General features: G+C 42.1%; 1 protein-coding gene across 2 annotated transcripts in view; it reads left to right on the forward strand.

Moving 5' to 3' along the window:
* Positions 1-19,337, forward strand: part of LOC122811452 (major histocompatibility complex class I-related gene protein-like) — a 685,432-nt gene that overhangs the window by 533,201 nt on the left and 132,894 nt on the right. The gene's annotated exons all lie outside the window — the stretch shown is intronic.

The following is a 19,337-nucleotide window of genomic DNA, read 5'->3' on the forward strand; positions in this document are numbered from 1 at the left end:
TCCAATGTATCTCTTACCTGTAGCCTCATATTTTTTATCCTGCAGCTTATTTATGCAACATCAGCTTTATTTTTCAGAAAATAAAGCTCTCTACATATTTTCCATCCTCAGTGGCAAATAAAATATCAGCACATACTCTAAGTAATACGCATGTAAAGTAACGTTTCTTACATTTCAACATTGTAGTCCTTAATTCTACATTTCCTGCCATTTACAGCCATTTGCTAGGTTGAGCTTACTAAGGAGAATGTTAAAAAAGAAAACTTGCCAATGATGCAAAATATTCACTGACTGTTTGACGACATATCAAGGCTCTAGATGTTAAGCTGTGATCAAGGCATCATAATGGACCAGCAGTACAACTTGATCCTCATTTTGGAAGAGAAGAAAGGGCAGATATGTATAAGTACCCACCTGGGTGTAGTTCTACCTTTTCTGTAAGATTCCACCCAGTACTGGTCTTTGACAGCAGAAAAGGACTGCAGAGCCCATACAATCCACTCATCATTTATTGGATAAGGAGCAGGTTTTGCTTATCCAAACAGCTTATTCGCCCCAAACAAAGTCCTCAAAAGATTTACCTGGCACAAGTCTAAGATATTCTTGAATTTACTCTTCAGGAATGCAGCTACTGTCACCCGCAAACTTTTCTGTGAAATAATACTTCATTGTATCTCTAATGAACCATCTATCTCGTGTCCTCAATCTAGTTCCTCTTGTTCTCATCTTTCTCTCTCTTTTTTTTCCTTTTTAATGGTTCCCACATAAGTTGTTCACATTTTCCTGTGGTCATTGAATATTTCTATCCTGTTCCTTCTCTGACTCGTTTTCTCAACTGTACACCTTATGTTGTTGTATTCTGCCTTTATAGGGGTTGTGACGCAGACTACACACCAAAGTCTTGCCCTGCTCTGAACTGCCTATATCCTTACAGCAATGTTATGGTATTAAAGCCTACAGAACTAAAAAGAGTAATCAGTGATCCCCTTCCTAAGACCCCATCTTCATTTTCATGAGTGACAACTTCCTTGATCTGTAGGCCCTTTTTTCAAGTGACCAAACATTTTTGAAAATATATCAGTAAGCTTACCAAAGGCCATTAAGCTGAACCCGGCAAACTTGTCAAAGTTAACTCTCACTCATATTTTGGACTTGAGCTACTTGAACTAGCCAATGTCAGTTAACTAGTTTGTAATATAAAGTGTGGAAAACACTGTGCTGAATTGTACAGAAATATGGATATCCTTATATTCATTGCTGCAGTATTCTAACATATGGGATTCCCTGCTTTGGAAACCAGATGTCCAGCCAGTCTGCCAAAGACTCCTGCTGCTTTAAAGGTACACCAAACATTATCCAAATGCTCCTTGCATTGCGTAGGGCATAAAGGTGACATTCAGGTCCACGAAAACCAGAACTTCTTTGCCATCAGTCTGAAAGTGTCTTTTCAGATCAGTCTGTTTACCTGTGTCCATTTTCTGCCAGTTGAACTCATTTTAATTCTTCCGTGACTACCTATGTTTGTTTGCTGACTTCTTTGCAGTTGCAGATAAGTGCCCCATTGGGGATTCTTTTTCTTGTTTTTTTTTTTTTTTTTTTTTTTTGTGCTTCTTGGGGTTAATGTCATTCAGGAAGGGTAAATGGCGGTGTAGGAGATATATTCCCCATAAAGACCACCACAATAAGTGTCTTTTTTTGCCTAGGAGTTTTTCATGACCATACGTCTTGTTTTACTTTTCAGGTGTTCATTCTAAAAACCCTTCACAGTAGACTTTCTTCCCTTTCCTTGTATCTTGAGAACCAGCATCTTAAGCTTCTCACTAAAAATACAGTGGAACGAATCTCCCACCCTGAGGGTCAGCCATTAGGGAAGAAGAAGGTGAAAAAGGTGCAACCAGAATCTTCCACTGCCCAGCCTCTGCCAGGTAGTTCTCCTGAGGTTGTTACAAACCCAGAGGTTTGCCTGGCTATCTTGTCAGATTTCTCAGCCACGACCATGTTGGAGGCTGGTGAGATCCAACTGGCAGCACATCCAAAAAGGTTTTGCAGGTGTCCATCTCGGACATTCAAGGGGAACCATGGCTGATTTCTTCCAAGGGGCCTAAGGGAGTTCATCAGTTTTTAGTTGGGGAAGATGTTCCTTTTACGGTTCTTGAATGCTGTCCTGGGTCTCAGCCTTCTCATTTTTTAGAGGGGACATTCCTTTCAAAAAGAAACAGAAAATTAAACATGTTTCTTCTGCTCTTAGAGAGTGGCAGGCCTTCACTCAGGGGCTATTTTCTGCTTTAAGGTCCTTAAAGCTTCCTCAAGAGGTTTCGGTTCCTGCTCCTCCTTGGTACTCTACTCCCCTTAAAAGGTCTAGAGAACAAGATTCTTCTAAGAATGAGCTGGATTCTGATGTTGAATCCCTGACTTATTCTACTCAAATACCCTCTCCTTTGGACTATGGGTCAGAGGAGGAGGAATCTATTAGTCCAGATGTTCCTTTTCAGAAAGTTTCCTTTGGGGACACACTCTCTAGAATGATGGATTTTTTTAAAGTGGGATTGTGCATAGGTCTCTGATATCCATGAGAAGTACTATGAGTAGATGCAACTGGAATCTCCTAAACCTGCAGCTGTTCCTCCTGTTTTCACTGCTTTGCTGGATGTTTTTTCTGATGCCTCTCATGCACCTGATTCTGCTCCCAAGAAGTCTGATCCCTCTATAGTATCTGTAGCCTCTGATAAGCCATCTCAGTTGCTTCCTTCACCCAAGTTACTGCCTTCTGACAAGGACATCAGAACTATGGGAAGGCTGGGTAAGAAGGTTTACACTTCTGCTACCTTAGCTTTTAGAACTGTAAAACTTCTGTTCTTTCCTTACTAGGGATTTCCTTTCAGGTTGTTCATCATTCTATTAACTGTAGTTATGATGCAGTGGATGCTTCTTCTACTGCTGCTGTTTTTGGTGTAGTTATGAGGAGGTATTCTTGGCTTAGCCTTCAACCTCTACCTGATGATATTAAAGCTAAGTTGATGGGTGCTCCTCTAGATTCTAAACTTTTGTTTGGGGAAGCTGCTGCTGGTTTGTTTACATCCCTTCAAGATAAGGGTAAGGCATTCCAAGAGCTTAAACATGTGTTTGTTTCTCTTGTGCCTAAATTTCAGAGAAACTACCCTGCTAAGCCTGCCTTTGTTTGTAGGCAATCCCTCCCTTCTACTAAAGGTAAAAAGAGTGACAAACAGGCTCCTCCTGCTAAGGCTACTCAGTTTTCAGGGGGTCTGAAGCCTTCCTTTCAGGACAAACCAGGTGCTGTGTGGCTATCTTTTCCCAGTCACATTCCTCTTTCTCTTCACCTTTCTCTTCCTGTTTGGCTTCAGATCACTCAGGATTCATGGGTTCTGTTGATCATTTATCAGGGGTACTTCATGGTTTGGAAATCTCATCCTCCTTTTATGGGCATTCCTTAACCTCATAGTGAACAACTTTCCTTTTTCCCAGAGGTTTTTCAAAAATCTCTTTGCTCAGGGTACTATTCAAGAGGTACCTGTGTCCCAAAGGGGGAAAGGGTTCTACTCCAGACTTTTCTAGTGCCCAGAAAAGAGACACTTGGAGACCTATTCTAGACCTCTGTCATCTAAACATTTTTCTAACAGTGCCTTCCTTTCAGATGTGTCCCTTCAGATTCTGTTTCCTCTCTTGCTCTGTTAGACCTATATGGTGTCTCTGGATCTCAAGGATGGTTTATATTCCAATACATCCTCTTTTCAGGATGTTTTTGCATTTCTCTGTTGCTTCCTGGTATTTTCAGTTCTCTGTTTTGCCCTTTGGTCTTTCTACTGCCCCAAGGGTGTTCACCAAATGCCTTGCTCCTGTGATTGCTTTTTGCAGGCCTTGAGGTATCCAAACACAGGTGTCGTCTCCAGACACTCTTTTGCAAAATCTTCATTTTGCCATTTTCCTTCTTCAGTGCCTGGGGTTCACTTAAAAACGTCGTCTCTGACTCCTTCTCATGATCATGTTTTTCTGAGTTGCAGGATTCAGATAGTGCCAATGCTTGCATCCCTGCCCACTCCAAAGGCCTTAACTCTCATTTCTTTCTGTCACACTCTTCATTCCTCTGGCTTCCATTACCACCAGGGAGTTTATCAGAGCTCTGGGTTTCATGGCATCCACCATTCTGATTCTTCCTCTGTCCAAGCCTCACATGAGAAAGTTTCAGTGGATTCTGAAATAAGTCTGGCTCCAACATGCACCTCTTCTAGACTTTGTAGTTCCTCTTCTTTCTTGTCTTAGACAGGAACTTCACTGGTGGATTCAGCAGTTGTCTCTGAATCCAGGGATTCCTTTTCATCCCCCTCTTCCCTCTCAGGAGTTGATCACAGATGCTTCAGATGTGGGATGGGGGCAACATTTGGCTTCCTAAAGGCACAGGGGGTATAGTTGCCTCATTAGTAGAAAGAGCATATCAATGTCAAAGAGGTGAGAGGTCTTCTGCTTGCTCTACAGACCTTTCATCCTCTTTTCTCTATACGCCTTCTCAAGGTGTTCACAGACAATACCACAGTGATGTGGCATATCAACAAACAGGGAGGAACAAGATCTTACCTTCTTTGTCAGCTGACACTTCTGGTATGGGATCTTGCTGTCAAGTATCAAGTGACTCTTCAGGCAGTTCATATTCCTTCTGGTCAGAACATTGTGGTAGACACTCCAAGCAGCTCCTTAACTCAGTCTCCTGAATGGATGCTTCACAGGGATGTGTTTCTGGACATTATCCACCACTGGGGTACTCCTCAGGTGAATCTTTTTGCCCCCACCCCTCTGAACAGACAACTTACTCTGTATTGTGGCAGAGTCCCATGTCCTCTGGCATGGAAGGTGGACGCCCGCTCATGTTCTTGGAGGAGGATGTTTCTTTATGCATTCCCACCCCTTCATCTCACTCTGAAATTCCTGTTCAAAATTTAACAGGATGCTCCCAAAATTTTATTGGTGACTCTGTTTTGGTCACAACAGCACTGGTTCCCTCTACTTGTGCATCTAACCATAGGCAATCATCACAACTTACCTCACAGGGTGGATCTAATCACACGAGACAAGGGATCTCTCATCCATCCCCACCTGTCCATGCCATACCTCTCAACCTGTTACCAAAAGAAATATGGACAAAGCCTGACATAATGGGGGGACAAAGGCCCAAAAATAGGGACACATTTGAAATATTGTTCTTATAAACTTAGAAAGTTGCTACAAAAACAGGATTTGTGTTAGCATGCATTTTCTGAAGGATATCAAGTCTGAAACTCATGTCATTATTTAATGACTTTAATCTTTAGATCATCCTAGTGATTTGTCAAAAAAAAATTATGAGGAAAAGACCAAAAATATCAGCCAAAAAAATTGACATTCTGTGAAAATCTGTACAGTTGAAAGGTATGGTCTATGCTTCAACTGATACTGTGGGTGATAGGATTTTCATTCCTCATAGACACATTTTTTTCTGAGAATGTGCTACAAGTCCTGCTGGAGGCCAGGAAACCTACTGCTAGGAAATCCTACTTATCCAAATGGAAGAGGTTTTCTGTTTGGTGTCTCTCTCATAACCTGGACCCACTTACTGTGGAGGTTCCTGTGGTTTTCTCTTATTTGTGTGAGTTGCTCAATGCTGGTTTGTCCTATTCTATTAAAGCCCACCCATCAACTGTCTCTGCTTGTCTGCCTTTTTCTCCTCCTTTAGCTTCTAGATTTTAGGTGAAACAATTTCTTAAAGGCATCCTTAATATTAGACCTCACAGGAAACCTTTTCCTCCTCCCTGGGATCTTAATTTTATTTTGGAGAATTTGACTCAGGCTCCTTTTGAGCCTGCTGCTTCAGCTTCCTTACAACATTGCTCCTGGAAGGCTGTTGTGTTAGCTTTCACTTCGGCAAGATGGGTGTCTTAGTTGCAGGCCCTTATGGCTTGTCCTCTTTTTTGAGCTTTCATGAGGACAAAGTGTCCTTGCACACTAACCCTTCTTTTATGCCTAAAGTGGTTAATGAGCTATCACTTAATCAGTCTATTAATCTGCCTACTTTTTCCCCTCTCTGCAAACTGACAGCGAGAGGGTGCTGTATACTTTGGACATGCATAGGCAACTCAGGGTTTATTTTGATAAGACTAAGGTTATTAGAAAATCTGATCAGTTATTTGTTTATTTTCATCCTAGGTCTTTGGGATTTGCTGTATCCAAGAAACTATTTCTTCTTAGATTGCTAAGGCTATTTCCTTTTGTTACACTTTTCATGGCAAGAGCGTTCCTTCTTCAGTTAAGGCTATTTTACTAGAGCTGTGGCATCTTCTGGTGTTTTTTTTCAAGGGCTTAGATACTAATTCTCTTCTTGAAGCAGCTACCTTGATTTCTGTGCATACCTTTACCAAGCAATGCAAGTTGGATAGTATCTCTAGAGCTAGGGCTGGTTTTGCTAGTGCCACTCTTCATGGCTTTTTAGGGGACTCTTTTGATGTCCTTACATTCACTGCTTCAGTATTCCTTGCAAATGGGATTCCCTGCCATGAGGCCCACTGTCTGGTCAGTTTACCAAAGTCTACCATTGCTTTAAGGTACGCTGAACACCACCTGCAAACTCCTTGCATAGGGTAGGGCATAAATGTGACATTCAGGAGTACCGTCCTCAGAACTTCTTTGCTGCCAGTCTAAATGCTGTGTTAACCATTGGTCTGTTACCGCCATCCATTTTTGTTTGTTTACCATTTTTCTGTTTGTTAACATTCCTGTGCTTTCTCCTGCTTGATGGAGTCTTCACAATTGCAGATAAGTAACCAGTTGGGGTTTTGTTTACTTTTTCTGTTTGTTTTGTGCTGTTTGGGGTTAATGTCATTCAGGAAGGATAAATGCCAGTGGGGGAGACTGGTTCCCCATGAAGACCATCACAATAAGTGTCTTTTTTGCCTAGGTGCTGCTCGCGACTGTATGTCTTGTTCAATTTGTCAGGCATTTGTCCCCAAAACTCTTCATCTTAGACTTTCTTATCTTTCCTTGCATCTTGAGGACCAGCATCTTAAGCTTCTTGCTGCAGATACTATGGCTGGAACTTCCTGCCCTGAGGGTCAGCCATCAGAGAAGAAGAAGGTGCATAAGGTAAGACTGGAATCTTCTGCCGTCCAGCCTCTGCTGGGAGTTTCTCCTGAGATTATTATGAACCCGGAGGCTCACCCAGTTGTTTTGTCAGATTCTTCTACCGAGTCTGGGTTGGAGGCTGGTGAGAATCTGGTGGGTAGCATGTCCGATGGGACTTTGCAGGCATCCATTTCAGGTGTTCAGAGGGAACCATTGTTGACTGTTTCTGAGAGGTCTAGAGGGGTTCCACAGTTTCTTTTTAGGGAAAAGGTCCTACTGCAGTTGTGGAATGCCATCCTGTGTCTGGGCCTTCTCAGGTTTCTAGGATGGATGTCCCTTAAAAAAGAAACAGAAAACTAATCATGTTTCCTCTGCTCCTAGGGATCCACAACGTGAGTGGCAGGCCTTTTCTCATGGGGTTATGTAATGCTTTATTGTCATTGAGCCCTCCTCAAGGGATTTCAGTTCCTGCTCCTCCTTGGTCCACTCCCTCCCCTAAAAGGCCCACAGAATTTCATTCTTCTGAGGTGGATTCTGATGATGACTCCCTTGCTTATTCTACCCAGATTTCTTCTCCTTTAAACTATAGGTCTGAGGAGGAGGATTCTCATATTTTAGATAATTCTTCTGAGGAAATTTCCTTTGGGTACGCAATCTCTAGGATGATGGAATTTTTTAAGTGGGATTGTGCCTAGGTTTCAGATATCCATAAGAGGTGCTATGAGGTACTGCAGATGGAATCTCATAAACCTGTGGCCATTCCTCCTGTCTTGCCTGCTTTATTGGATGTTTTTTCCAATGCCTCTAAAGCACTGGTTTTGTAGGGTGCCTAAGGATTTTTGTTTAAATGTCCTGCTGCTAACCCCTCTGTGGTGTCTGTAGTCTCTAATAAGCTGTCTCAATTGCTTCCTTCATCCAAGTTACTGCCTTCTGACAAGAACAGTAGAACCATGGATAGGTTGGGTAAGAAGGTTTATACATTGGCTACCCTAGCCTTTAGGGCTATTAATTATCAGACCCATATCTCTAGGTATGTCTTGGCTCTTCTTTCTCAGGCTTGTCAGATTTTTTCTGATCTTCCAGACTTAGAGTAAATCTTCTGCTCTTTCCTTGCTTGGGATTTCCTCTCATGTAGTTTGTTATTCAATCAAATGTAGTTATGATACAGCAGGTGCCTCTTCTAGGGCTGCTGCTTCTGGTTCATCTCTGAGGAGGTATTCATGGCTTCGGCTTCAACCTTTGCCTGATGATATTAAGGCTAAGTTGCTGGATGCTCCTCTGGATAATAATCTTTTGTTTGGTGAAGCAGATGCTGGTTTATTTAGTCTCTTCATGACAAGGGGAAAGCTTTACAGAAGCTTAAGCATGTCTTTCTTTCTCCTGTGCCTAAATTTCAAACTACCCTTTTAAGCCAGCCTTTGTTCATAGGCAATCCCATCCTCGTTCAAAGGTAAAAAGGGTAGCAAACGGACACCTCCTGCTAAGGCCACTCAGACTGCAGGGATTCTTAAGCCTTCCTTTCCTGACAAAGCAGGTGCTGTCTGACTATCCACCCTTTTCCAGCCACATTCCTCTTTCTCTTTGCCTTTCTCTTTCTGTTTGGCTCCAAATCACCCAGGATTCTTGGGTTCTGTCGATCATTCTGCAAGGATAATTCATGGTCTGGATTTCCCATCCTCCTTTTATGGCATCCATCAGCCTCCTCAGGGACAACTTTCTTTTTTCCCAGAGATTCTTCGAGACCTCTTGTCTCAGGGTACTATTCAGGAAGTGCCTGTACCCCAAAGGGGGAAAGGGTTTTATACAAGAATGTTTCTAGTTCCCAGAAAAGAAGGCACTTGGAGTCCTATTCTAGACCTCTCCCATCTAAACACCTCTCTGAAGGTGCCTTCATTTTGGATGTTGTCCTTTCAGTCCCTTTTTCCTCTCTTGCTTCCTCAGGCCTTTCTGGTGTCTCTGGACCTCAAGGATGCTTATCTCCATATTCCAATCCATCCTCTTTTCAGGAGATTTTTGCATTTCTCTGTTGCTTCCTGGCATTTTCAGTTCTGTGCTTTGCCTTTCTACTACCCCAAAGGTATTCACCAAATACCTCGCTCCTGGGATTGCCTTTTTGCAGGCTTCAAGGCATGCAAAGCTTTCCTTAATTGGATGACCTGCTGATTCAGGCATCTTTTCCAGAGGTCCTTTTACAAAATTTTCATTTTACTATTTCTCTTCTTCGGAGCCTGGGGTTCATGATAAACTTCAAAAATTCTTCCCTGACTCCTCAAGATCATGTCATTCTGGGTTGCAGGATTCAAACGGTGACAATGCTGGCATCCTTGCCTCCTCCAAAGGCATTAACTCATTTCTTTCTTTCAAACTCATCTTCCACTGGCCTCCATTACACCCAGGGAGTTTCTGAGAGCTCTGGTGTTCATAGTTTCCACCATTCTAATGCTCTCTCTGGTCAAACTCCACATGAGGAAGTTCCAGTGGTTTCTGAAGTCCATGTGGCTTCAGCATGCACATCCTCTATACTTTCCTGTTCCTCTTCTCCTGTGTCTCAAGAAAGAAGTTTTGTGGTAGATTAGTTGTCTCTGAATCCAGGGCTCCCTTTTCAGCCTCCTCTTCCCTCTCAGGATCTGTTTTCAAACACTTCAGATGTGGAGTGGGGAACAACATTTGGCTCCATGAGGGTTCAGGGAGTGTGGTCGCCTCATCAGTGGAAGGACCACATCAACATCAAAGAGATGAGGGCTCTTATGCTGGCTGTTCAGGCCTTTCATTCTCTCTTCTCTCCAGGACTTCTCAATGTATTCACAGACAATACCACAGTCATGTGGTATTTCAACAAATGGTGGGTACGAGATATTACTGTCTTTGCCAGCTGGCATTTCTGGTATGGGTTCTGGCTATCTAATGTCAAGCGACTCTTCTGGCAGTTTACATTCCTTCAGATTAGAACTTTGTGGCAGACACGTCCTTCACTCACTCCCATGAATGGATGCTGCACAGGAATGTGTTTCTGGACATTGCTCACCAGTGGGGTATTCCTCAAGTAGATCTCTTTGCATCCCACCCCTCTGAACAGACAACTTCCTCTGTTTTGAGCCAGAGTCCCAGGTCCTCTGGTATGGAAGGTGGACGCCCTCTCATTTTCTTGGAAGGTGATGTTTCTTTATGCATTCTATTCCCTTCCTCTCATTCCAAGAGTCCTGTTCAAGATTCAACAGGATGCTCCCAAAATCTTGTTGGTGACACTCTTTTGGCTGCAACAGCACTGGTTCCCTCTACTTCTGCATCTAGCCAAGGGCAATCATCACAAGTTACCTCACAGGATGGATCTCCTCACACAAGACAAGAGGTCTCACACCCATCCCCACCTGCAGGAGGCCAGGAAACCTGCTATTAGGAAATCCTACTTGTCTAAATGGAAGAGGTTTTCTATCTGGTGTCTTTCTCGTGACCTGGATCCACTTTCTGTGGATGTTCCCTTGGTTGTCTCTTATTTGTATGAGTTGCTCAATGCTGGTCTGGCCTATTCTTAGGGTTACCATACATCCAGATTTCCCCAGAAACGTCCTCTTTTTTGGCTCCTGTCCTGGTGAATTCTGCAATTTGTCTGGGTTTTCTGTGAGTTTTTGATTGGCTCATATACCGGTATAAGAGCCAATCAAAAAATTAAAAAAAAAGAGCTCTGTTCAATGCAGAACTGCTTGATGTTCCACACTGAACAGAAGAGGGTCCGCTGTGTGAGTTTTTGAATGGCCAAACACAGAGCTACTGGTCTTTAATGCAGAACTGCAATGTTCCGCATTAAAGACTAAAGACCTTTTCTTTTTTGGTCTTCACCCAACCAAATCTGGCAACCCTAGGAGGATGAAAAAATATGTGCTGGTATAATACCAGCACATATTTTTTTGTCCTCTTTTTCATATAAAAAATATAGTAAGCCTACCTATTCTTCTATTAAGGCCCAGTTATCAGCTCTTTCTGCTTTTATGCCTTTAGCTACCCCATTAGCTTCTAGATTTGAGGCTAAGCAATTTCTTAAAGGTGTCCTTAATATTAGACCTCCTGGGAAGCCTGTTCCTTCTCCCTGGGATCTTAATTTAATTCTGGAAAAATTGATTCAGGCTCCTTTTGAGCCTGCTGTTTAAGCTTCCTTGCAACATTGTTCTTGGAAGACAGTTCTTTTGTTAGCTCTTACTTTTGCCGGATGGGTGTATGAGTTACAAGCCCTTATGGCTTGTCCACCATTTCTGTTGTTTCATGAGGACAGGGTGTCCTTGCGTACTAATCCTTCTTTCATGCTCAAGGTGGTTAATGAGTTGTCACTTAATCAGTCTATTAATTTGCCTACTTTTTCCCCCTCTCCGATATCTGACAGTGAGAGGGTGCTGCATACATTAGATGTCCATAGACAGTTCAGACTTTATTTGAATAAAACTAAAGCTATCAGAAAATCTGGCCAGTTATTTGTTTCCTTTCATCCTAGTTCTTTAGGTTTAGCTGTTTCCAAGCAAACTATTCCCACTTGGATTTCAAAGGCTATTTCCTTTTGTTACACTTTTCATGACGAGAGCCTTCGTTCTTCTGTAAAGACTCATCCCACTAGAGCTGTAGCTTCTTCTGGTGCTTTTTTCAAAGGCTTAGATGCTAATTCTATTCTTGAAGCTGCTACCTGGACTTGTGTGTATACCTTTACCAAACATTACCAGTTGGATGGTATCTCCAGAGCTAGAGCTGGTTTTGCTGCTGCCATTCTTCATGGCTTCTTGGAGGGGCTTTGCTGCTTCCTCCTCCCAGGTTTCTTCTTGAGCTTTTGCACACTCCTGTTTGTAAGAAATACTGCAGAGGTGAATGTAAGGACATAGTATAGTTGTGTAAAATCTTACCATAACAGTAGATGTCCTTGCATTTACTGCTGTAGTATTCACTCCCTACCACCATCCTCCTGCTCTTTTTTTCCTTCCTGGATGTGCAGGTTCTCCTTGGTTTTCCTTGGACTGCTGTTCCTACTGGGGCAATCAGTTCTGAGGATGGTACGCCTGAACGTCACCTTTATGCCCTACCCTACGCAAGGAATGTGCAGGTGATGTTCAGCGTACCTTAAAGCAATGGTAGACTTTGGTAAACTGGCCTGATGGTGGGCTTCATGGCAGGGAATCCCATTTGTAAGGAATACTGCAGTGGTGAAGGCAAGCACATCTGCCATTATGGTAAGATTTTACACAACTGTACTTTCCTTCCCCCTCTCTAGTTTCCTGTTGAACTTTGGCACTCTCCCATATATTATGAATAGTGTGGCAGTAAATGTAAGAACATAGTACAGTTGTGTAAAATATTACCATAACAGATGTCCTTGCCTTCACTGCTGCAGTATTCACTCCCTCCATCTCCCTAGTCTTTTGCCTTCCTGGATGTACAGATTATCTCGGGTTCCTTGGACTGGTGTTCCTACTGGGGCAATCAGTTCTGTTTTTGGTAGGTTTGAATGTCACCTTTATGCCCTACACTATGCAAGGAGCATTTGGGTGACATTCGGTGTACCTTTAAAGCAACAGGCGCCTTTGGTAGACTGGCTGGACATTGGGTTTCCAAGGCAGGGACTCCCATATGTTAGAATACTACAGCAGTGAAGGCAAGGACATCTACCATTTTGGTAAGATTTTACACAACTGTACTTCCTTCTCCCAAGATATGCTTTCCTTACAACAGATGCTATTTCTAAACAAGTCCCAATGTCAATAAATGGGACTAATATATAAGGTGTCACTGCTCAGCATCAGAGGAAGACCGCTGTTGTATGCTCATGCAACAATGGTGTTCAGTGTTGAAGGACTTACAGTTTACCTCTGAATTTCATTTCCTAGGTATACTGATTTAAAGGATGTTTCACTCTATATTCTCAAGTTATCTTAAGGGGTGGGCAAACTTTTTGATTCGTGGGCCACATTGAGTTCTAACATTTGACAAAGGGGCCGGAACAGGAGCAGATAGATGGCATGCTTTGAAAACATCACCTCATTGGGGGAAAAATACACATCTTGGGATATGGAGAAAACATGTGCTTTAATTTCCAATGAAAATGAAGAAAAGCATTACAATAAAATCTCTGACTTCGAAATGAGTCTTTAAACACTGAAAATCAAATAAATGACCATTTTATTTTAAAGCACTGAAAGTTCTGTTATCCTTCAGGATATCACCATCACTCTGAATGAATCAGCAATGACAAAACTGCACAATTCAGAACATTTCCATCATAAAAGTCTACTTAATTATTAACATGGTTGCCACCTTTGTCTCATCCATTTCTCCTGGCCAAAGAATAATGTAGGCACACCCATAGTAACACTTACAGATTGCTTTAATTTATAGCAAGACATAATGGGATGATGTTGAGACTATGTGGGACTAAATATTGTACAGTCATTTTTACATCACTGACAAATCAATACAACAAATCACTACAATGAATTCCCAATGAACAAAACTGGACTCCCAATGACCATGAAACCATTTAACAGATTTAACTTTCAGGCAGGTGACCTGGACCACTAGGACTCACTTTCGGTCAAGCCTTAATTGCAATACAACTACTGAAACCCAGTGAATAAAACATAACAAAAATAATTAAAAGCATAAAAATACAAATCAGACATAAATGCACAAAACTGTATTAGGTACAGCATATAAAAATAGCTTAATACCTCTGTAAAACAAAAACATTAACACCAGTTACCTAGTAAAGATTGTGAGAAGATTCATCTGGAAGAGAAGGATTCCAAGACCATTTTATCTCAGGAAACATTGCATGAGCATACACAATGGCTCCCTAAAAAAATGTTTTCATTCTATTTTTATATGAATACAGTATAGGAATTTTAACAATGGCTTCAGAGGTGCACTCCAGTGACACTATTCCCAGGTCCTCTGGACCATATAAAACTAGATCACATTCTTTGGGGCATTTTAAATCAAAAGTAATATTAGGACTTATGGAAAATGCTGCACAGACAAGGAGGGGACTTATATATTCAAGTGCCTGCTTACATATTAATCCCTTGTGAACTGCTTCTTTCTTCTGCTTTCATAATTCACTTTCTCTCTCCAATCGCTCACACACACATACACTCTTCACCTTTCAAACCTGCATTCAATCACCTTCTCTCTCTGATCGCTCACACACACACACACACTTCACCTTTCAAACCTGCATTCACTCACTTTCTTTCTCCAATCGCTCACACACACACACACACTTCACCTTTCAAATCTGCATTCATTCACTTTCTCTCTCCGATCGCTCACACACACACACACACACACGCACTTCACCTTTCAAACCTGCATTCAGTGATTCACTCACTTTCTCTTTCCTATTGCAGCCATACACACACACACACACACACACACACACACACACACACACACACACACACACACACACACACACACACACTCTCTCTTACCCTGAGTAGTGCTCGGCGTCTTCTGTTCAATCCATCCTCATGTTGCTGCTGCTGCCATTAATCCTGGGCCCGGCTCCGTTTCAGGGCTCGCTGTATCCCCCAGCCTGCTAACGCCATTAATCCCAGCTCCGTGAGCTCACTATATCCCTGGCCCCTTTGCTGCTACCATGAATCTGTTTCAGGGCTCGCTGAGTCAGCCTCTTCTGTTCCACATGTTGCATTCCCGCTGACTGTTAACTTAACCGCCAGCCAGCCGGAAATGATGATGCGAGCTCCTTGAGCTCAATTCTGACTGGCTGGTAGCCTGACGGTGCTGATGTCATCGCGCACGTGATGACGTCAGCCCCGACAGCGCGAAAATTTTTTAAAAATTATTAAAATTTATTAAATTTTTTCAAGTTTGGCGGGCCAAATCAAAACGTTTAACGGGCCGCATGTGGCCCCCGGGCCGTAGTTTGCCCATGCCTTAAGCAGTTCAGTTTTATTATAGAGGTTCAGCATGGTTTTTAAAAAGACTGCCTTCAACAAGCTTATTGCTCATCTTTGGGACAATCATAATGCTAATGACATTGCAGGAGCAGCCCTTTCATTTCCCCTGAGCTTTTGGCTTAGTCAGTTATAATCTATTTCTGAATAAATTGATAGGGTAGGTTGTTATTATCCTCTTTTGATGTGGCTCAGTCAGTATCTCTGGTGTAGATCATGGAAGATGAGATGTGTGAGTCATGTGTCATATTCAGCTTCTAGAGTATCACAGGGTCAGTGTTTGGACATCTACTTGTAATATTTGTAATTGGTGTAAGATACTGAGTGCAGGATAAGTACTAAGATGAGTTCCTTTAGAACAAGAAGTGTCAGTCCGACCTTATTCAGATTTATGACTTGATTATGTTGGAGCATGACAAAGGAAATCAAGATGATACGTTATCCACTGACTTCAATAAAGTCTTTAAACTAGACACTCACAGCAGACTGAAAGGCTAACTAAAAGGACTTAGAATAAAAAAAATCACCTGACTAAATAGGCAGAAGGATATATGGGTGTTATATGGCAATTTAGCAAAAGAAAGGGAAGTGGTTATGGGGTTTTAAAGAGGTCAATCCTGGGAGCAGTGCTGTTTAGCAACTTTGTATCAGACATCACAGAGATCATTGTGAACAGGATCAAATCTATTTGTAGATGGCATTGAATAGAAGGAAGAGTGAAAGATGAAGGAGCAAACCTTCAGAGGGACTGATGAAACAGAGTGGGCAGAATATGGCATCTGTGGTTTAATGCAGCGAAGTGAAAACTGCTTTCGAGATGTAATACACCCAAAGTAAAACGCTAGCTGAAAATAGTGTCCATAAGAAGCACACATCAGGAAAAATACATTGGTGAGGTGGTAAATGCAAAATTGAAACTCCAGGGGTAAAATGAGAAAGTAACAGTCAAGCCACTACGCTGCTGTGCTGTGTCCTCAAAATAACTATTTTCATGAATAGAAAGGTTATACAACCTTGGTCAGGCCCCCACTGAGTACTTTGTTTATTCAGTTTGCTTCTACAAGGGCAATGATATGGATCTAGTCAAGAAGGTAGAAAGAAAGGCTACCAGAGTAATAAAAGGGAATGAAAAACTAAGGATACATAGAGGGTCCCAGTAGCTAAATCTATTCTCAGTCAAGAAGAGATATACTCTGGATGCACAAGACACTTTGGAAATAGTACAATGGCATATAACTCAAGAGGAGAAACATAAGGAGAATCTAGCAGGTCTACCAAACAAAGGGTACAGAGTTCAACACAGACATTATAAAATACGTTTTCATTGAGAAATTAGCGGATACACAGAATTGATTACACAAGTAGGCAGTGGACTGTTAAGGCTAGAGTCCCTCATTAAGATATAGGATGGTAGTGAAGTAAGAGAAGTGGTACAGGAAAAGCAGATGATATTAGTTAAACATATAAGGCAGACTAAGCTCTTTTATGACATCATAACTATGTAATGCAATGTCTGATATGAGGTAGGCATGTAATGCCAATACAGTGAGTTACTTGACAGATGATGGCACTATTTGCTTCTCTGTGTCAACTAAGCAGGTTGTGAACTTAAGATGGCAGTCATTATTTAATTGCATACAGAATGTCTTACGTGGAACTCTCTCATAGTGCATGCTGGGAATACCATCTTACTGATATTAAATAATAAAATCCTAGCAAATACCAGGATAGGTTTAATGGTTAAAGAATATTAAGTAATTTAATTATGAAAGCATATCCAGCCTCAATAAAGTAATACTGTACTGTATCAAACATTTTGTTACTTTGATCATGTTAGCTATATCATGAAGAAAAGTGCTGTTTAGGATGAGGTACTGTATATAAACAGGCTTTGGCAAACCATCTGGTGACTCATGAGGGAGGGGGAGAGTTTTACCCAGGCTGTTATTAGCAAGGGTGGAGAAATGTTGCCTTTAACAGGGGCCATTGCTGGAAAAATAGTTCTGGAAGCAGATGGTGGAATTGAATCAATTTTTGGCTGATGAGATTACCATGGCAATTAAACAGTATTGCTGTGAATAGGATGCAGGACTGGATTAGATCCAGCAGAAATGCCAAAGGTGCTAGACACTGTTGGAGTGTCATAGCTAATATGTACTTACATTGCTGTCTGGATGGCTGGGACAGTACCTACGGCTAGGCAGACTGGGGTTGCAGTCAATTTTCAGAAAAGAGTCAGGAGGGTGTATTCCATTTATAGATGGATCCCACTCCTTAGCTTCCCTGCGAAAACACGTCAATGAATTCATGCAACAGTGAACCCTCTGATTCAGAGGAGCAGGGTGTATTCCATTTTGGCCATGGAACAAGAGCTCAGCCATTTGCCCCTGCAGCAGAACTACTGGATAGTTACAGGTACTTGGAAATACTGTCCATATGTGTTTTGTGGACATGGAGAAAGCATGTCACCAAGTGCCCAAGAGTAGCCTGCAGAAAGGAGCACAACAGTACAGGGTCCTAAGGCCATTGTTGTTTGCTATTCTTTCCTTGTAGAATAGTGGCAGTTGTGTTTACACCATTTGTTTTGGATCCCCTCAGACCTCATTATTACCATCCTACCCCCCAGTGCACAACATCCACACCAGGTATACTGGTCATCCTCTTACCCTCCATCCTGGACTTCCAGTGGTGTTGCTGGGGCCAGTTGTGGATCTTAAGGGTATCCTGGGGGCTCAGTTATCTCTCCTTCTGTCCAGAGTTTTTTTTTGTATGTCCTACCCACTTTCCCTGTCCTGTCTCCTACACTTGGTTATGTCTGAGGACAGCTCTCCTCTTTGGGCCATGACACCCCTTAGGGGCTGTCAGCAACAAGTCCTCTCCATACCTGGGATGGGTACACCCACCCTCTCTGTCACTTCATCAGTTGCCTGAGCTGATAATTGAACCCAGGTTGGCTGAGCCGTAGTCAGGGCATTATTGTATTGACATTCTTGGCATTAAGTTGAATATGTGCTGGGTGGGCTTAGAGCTTTGCCAAAACTGTGCCTTGTCTTCCTCCCTCCTGTATGTGATTTTCATGGACAGGAGTTCAAGCAACAGATGCAGATTGGATAATATCCAGTTTGATGATGTGAAGGTTGTATCTTTGTTGTTTGCAGACAGTGTTGTCCTCCTTCAAGTAACTGTAATCTGCAAGATGTCCTTGAGTTATTTGCAATTGACTGTAAAATAGGTAATATGAAAATAAATACCTCCACATCTGAGGTTATGGTTCTCTCCTTAAAAATAGTGGACTGATCTTAGCCGGTAATAAAGTAGCAGTTAGCCCAAGTAAATGAGTTTAGTTATATTGGGATCCTTTCACAAGTTAAGATAGAAGGGATCAGGAGACAGATCACTAGATGAAGGAAACTGAACAGCAAGTAGTTTCCAGGATAGGTTTAATGGTTAAAGAATATTAAGTAATTTAATTATGAAAGCATATCCAGCCTCAATAAAGTAATACTGTACTGTATCAAACATTTTGTTACTTTGATCATGTTAGCTATATCATGAAGAAAAGTGCTGTTTAGGATGAGGTACTGTATATAAACAGGCTTTGGCAAACCATCTGGTGACTCATGAGGGAGGGGGAGAGTTTTACCCAGGCTGTTATTAGCAAGGGTGGAGAAATGTTGCCTTTAACAGGGGCCATTGCTGGAAAAATAGTTCTGGAAGCAGATGGTGGAATTGAATCAATTTTTGGCTGATGAGATTACCATGGCAATTAAACAGTATTGCTGTGAATAGGATGCAGGACTGGATTAGATCCAGCAGAAATGCCAAAGGTGCTAGACACTGTTGGAGTGTCATAGCTAATATGTACTTACATTGCTGTCTGAATGGCTGGGACAGTACCTACGGCTAGGCAGGCTGGGGTTGCAGTCAATTTTCAGAAAAGAGTCAGGAGGGTGTATTCCATTTATAGATGGATCCCACTCCTTAGCTTCCCTGCGAAAACATATGTCAATGAATTCATGCAACAGTGAACCCTCTGATTCAGAGGAGCAGGGTGTATTCCATTTTGACCATGGAACAAGAGCTCAGCCATTTGCCCCTGCAGAGCTACTGGATAGTTACAGGTACTTGGAAATACTGTCCATATGTGTTTTGTGGACATGGAGAAAGCATGTCACCAAGTGCCCAAGAGTAGCCTGCAGAAAGGAGCACAACAGTACAGGGTCCTAAGGCCATTGTTGTTTGCTATTCTTTCCTTGTAGAATAGTGGCAGTTGTGTTTACACCA

Source organism: Protopterus annectens, chromosome 9.part0 (assembly GCF_019279795.1).
Source record: "Protopterus annectens isolate FY-2018-M chromosome 9.part0, PAN1.0, whole genome shotgun sequence".
NCBI classification, from domain to species: domain Eukaryota; kingdom Metazoa; phylum Chordata; order Ceratodontiformes; family Protopteridae; genus Protopterus; species Protopterus annectens.